This window comes from Mauremys mutica, chromosome 16, assembly GCF_020497125.1.
Source record: "Mauremys mutica isolate MM-2020 ecotype Southern chromosome 16, ASM2049712v1, whole genome shotgun sequence".
NCBI lineage: Eukaryota > Metazoa > Chordata > Testudines > Geoemydidae > Mauremys > Mauremys mutica.
Window position 1 is genome coordinate 11,098,425 of NC_059087.1, and position 4,357 is coordinate 11,102,781.

The window sequence follows — 4,357 nt, forward strand, 5'->3', positions numbered from 1 at the left end:
TTGGAAAGTTACCAATAATTTAACAGGAACTGATCAAAATTTTAGTTTTATATGACTTACCTAATTTTGTATACTAGGCACCTAGATGCAACTAGTGTGATTACATCGTCTAAAGTTTCTAATGGCATTGCCCAGAGACTACCAAGTAGATAACATTACTTTGCATTAGGGCACACTTTAATAAACACAGATATCACATTCTAGTCCCTGCACAAATTATCTTAGCAGCAGTGAGGTGACATTTTATATTGGCCCATCCAACAACTGTTAAAAACATGTTGTAACACTGAAATAGTCATAGTTAATATTAGAGATGCACATTATAAAAATGTTATTGTCTTTTCAGTACTGAGAAATAAGAAGTTTTGACAGTCGCACTGAAATTCAAAAGCAGCTGTATCTACTGAACTTACTGTTTATGAAATAAAGTGGCTTCACCAGAGAAATTTTTCATTTTTCTCCAAACAAGAACATTTTTAGCTACAGTACATTTAAAACTCCTGCATGAGGATATACCCAGGATGAATGTACCACTCAGTGAGTTCTTATACCAATTGGTGTTGCATAAGAATAATGTTTTTTCCATGAAAAGTCAATATTTTATGAAGGAAGTAGGCATGAGTTTTTCAAAGCAGGGGAGACCTGTCTGAAAAAGCTATGAAGTCTTTCCAGGAAAGCTTAATCAACACCAGCTAAATGGATGGAGAATTGTTTTCCCTTCCTTGCTTACTTACTTTTGAATTAGGAATAGGGTTTCCAACTGTCTAATCACACAAACCCAACCACCCTTGCCCTGCCCCATCTGAGGCCCTGCCCCGCTCACTTCATCCCCCCTCCCTCCATCACTCGCTCTCCCCCACTCTCACTCACTTTCACCAGGCTGAGGCAGAGGGGGTGGACTCTGGGAGGGAATTTGGGTGCAGGAGGGGGCTCAGGGCTGAGGCAAGAGGTTGTGGTGCAGGAGAGAGGGCTGGGCTCTGGGCTCCGGCTGGAGACTGCGATGTGGGAGGGGGCTCTGGGTTGAGCCTGGGGCAGGGTGTTGGGGTGTGGGAGGGGGTGCAAGCTCTGGGAGGGAGTTTGGTTGCAGGAGAGGGGTCAGGACTGGGGGATGGAGGAGGGGATGTGGGGTGCAGGCTCTGGGATGGAGTTTGGGTGTGGGAGAGGTCTCAGAGCTGGGGCAGGAGGTTGGGGTGCAGGAGGGGGCTTGGGGTGCTGGCTCTGGGATGGGACTCAGGGCTGGGGCAGAGGATTGGGGTGCAGGAGGGGATGAGGGGTGCGAGCTCTGGCCGGGCGGTGTTTACCTTGGGCAGCTCCTGGTTGGTGGCACAGCGGGGCTAAGGCAGGCTCCCTGCCTGCCCTGGCCTGCGCCGCTCCCGGAAGTGGCCGACACATCCTGGGAGGGGGCAAGGGGCTCCGCGCACTGCCCCTGCCTGCAGGGCTGCCTCTGCAACTTCCATTGGCCACAGTTCCCAGCCAATGGGAGCTGCGGAGTTGGTGCTTGGGGTAGAGGCAGCATGCAGAGACCTCCTCCCCACCCTTTCTCCAGCAGGGACATGCTGGCCGCTTCCGGAAGCGGCGCGGATAGGGTGACCAGACAGCAAGTGTGAAAAATCAGGATGGGGGTGGGTGGGGTAATAGGAGCCTATATAAGAAAAAGACCCAAAAATCGGGACTGTTCCTATAAAATCGGGACAGCTGGTCACCCTAGGCATGGGACCAGGGCAGGCAGGGAGCCTGCCTTAGCTCCGCTGTGCTGCCGGACTTTTAGTGGCTCCAGTAGCCTCTGGGCGTTAGAGGCCAATTCCGGGAGACTCCCGGCGAAACCGGGAGTGTTGGCAACTCAAATTTAGGAGTCACTCCCCAAAGGGTTAAGCAAACCCTTCATCTGAATATTTAATGGTGCCACAGATTTCTAGATTGTTAGCTCTTTTACGGAGGGTCTGGAAAGCACCATGCACTTTTTAAACACTATAATAAATAATTAATAATAAAATAAGTAGGCCCCTCTGAATTTGTTTCTATTTCCCTTTATCTCTCCTATTTCCCTCCTCTGACATTTTTCCCTCCTTCGTCACTCTTCTTTATTTTGACCATTTTCTTGAGGCTGTCTCCAGTTTGAAGCCAGCATCTCTCTTTCAAAAATATTTGCCCATCACCTTCTTTTAAAACTGTTTCCATCGTGGGGAACAAGCACCGATTAACCAATGTGCACTTGCACAGGCCCTCATCTCAGGGGAGGCCCCAGCCACCAGAAGAAACAACTTGATTGGCGCTGCCACCCTGTGCATCAGGGTACAACGTCAGTCCTTCAGATTTGGCCTGACTTCCCCTCCATCATGATGGAGGAGGTGCTGGGCCAAACCTGAGTGAGTAGCATTGCAACCTGGGGCTTGGCCTGCCACTTCTACCATAACCATCAAACCATCAGAAGGCTCAATGCATTGAGAATCTCTGTTCTAGGGCGTAGGAGCGGGGCAGCACACTGAAGGTTTGCCTAGTGCACCAATTCTCTTGTATATCACGTTTTCTATCTGGTTTAAGGAAGGTGTGTGTGCAGGGGGAGGGGAGGGGAATTTCAGTAGTGCACAGGGTCCTAAAATTCTTTAATCTGGGCCTGATGGGGAATCCGAATCTTTTAATGTAGATCGAGATCCTGACAGAAAAAGCCTGGAAGAATTGTGCTCACAGAGAAAAAGAAAAAGGCCCCAGAGCAGGAACTGAAATATCTGTTAACTGCCTGTGATAAGGAAGCAGATCCAGCAAAAATGCTTGCAGTAGGAAACCGGCAGCAGTTTGAACATGAACAAAGAGTGGTATATCTTCGATTGCAGGAAAAGCAAAAAACAGCTAATATGGAATAAGAACGCCTGTGTTTTGAACATGAACAAAAAATGGCATATATTCGATTGCAGGAACTAGAAGCTAAGGCCAGGGGTGGCTCTAACTTTTTTGCCGCCCCAAACACGGCAGGCAGGCTGCCTTCGGCAGCGCACCTGCAGGAGGTCTGCTGGTCCCGCGGCTTTGGCGTACCTGCCGCCGAATTGCTGCCGAATCCGAGGGCCCTGTGGACCTCCTGCAAGCGCTCCACTGAAGGCTGCCTGACTGCTGCCCTCGCAGGGACCGGCAGGGCACCCCCAGAGGCTTGCCGCCCCAGGCACGCACTTGGAGTGTTGGTGCCTGGAGCCGCTGCTGGCTAAGGCAAAAGTGAACAGACTTTAGCTCCCAATCAAAAGAATAAAGGAACAACAGGAACTGTATCATCCTGGAAAGCGAGCTCCTCTCAACAACAAAGATGGGGATAGACTCTATCCAGTGTGTAACAATGTTGGTATGTTTGTAGGGATATTAAAGAAGGTTTATATTAGACATGGTTTATATGAAAAATGACTTATTGTTAATTGATGCCTTATAACTAAAGGTTTATGTTAAAAGTAAATTTGTGATTCTAACCTGCAAGCCACCAGCTGTGTCTGTGTGAAGCCTGCTCAAAGAAATACTTTGTATAAAACTTGTTAAACATTAATTAACTCTAAGTAAGCCAAACCAGTAGCTGTTATAGTGTATAAATAGAGACCCCCACCCTCTGTAAGTTTTCATCTCACTTTATCTTTGATTGTTAAAAGACAGGGAGTCTCACATAAATTGGTAACACCCCAAAAAGTAAAGAGACAGTGAAATAGATGTGATTAAGATAGAGAATGTATGTGACTGAATGGTTAGGGAGTCACCAGCCTGAAGAATTCAGTGTCGGCTGAAGAAGGTGTCAAGTGGGATCAACCAGATGACTCCCCGGAGAGCAAACTGGAATCCACCCACCACACCTCAAAGGAAGGAAAAACAAAACATCTAATAACATGGAGCCAGCCATCTGCTGATTGATTTAGCAACAGCAGAATGAAGCAACTCCTATGAACTAACATAGGGAAAAATCCCTATAAAACTGGACTCTAAAGAATAAGGACTTTGAGTCTATGGTTCTGCTGCCAGCCTCCAGGAGCATCAGATGCATCTGACACAGACTCGGCTCCATCCTCATGACCAAGATACCTGGCCAGTAACTTGGCATGAGCAACATCTAGGCTGGTAACTATAACATCTATACAGAACCTGAATGAATGATTGTGTGGATGAATATATGTGTGTGTGTGTATAAGGAATAAGTAGTAATAGAAACAAGTAGGAAAACATTGTCTTTTGTTTTGTTATGGTATTTACAATAAATGTGGCATCTTTGCCTTATCCCTCTTAATAAGATCCTGCTGGTTTTTATTATATTGGTATAACATTTTGGTGGAGAATAGCGAAAGGGGAATTATTGGTATTTTTGCCTCACTTATTGTAAACCAATCTGTGTGCA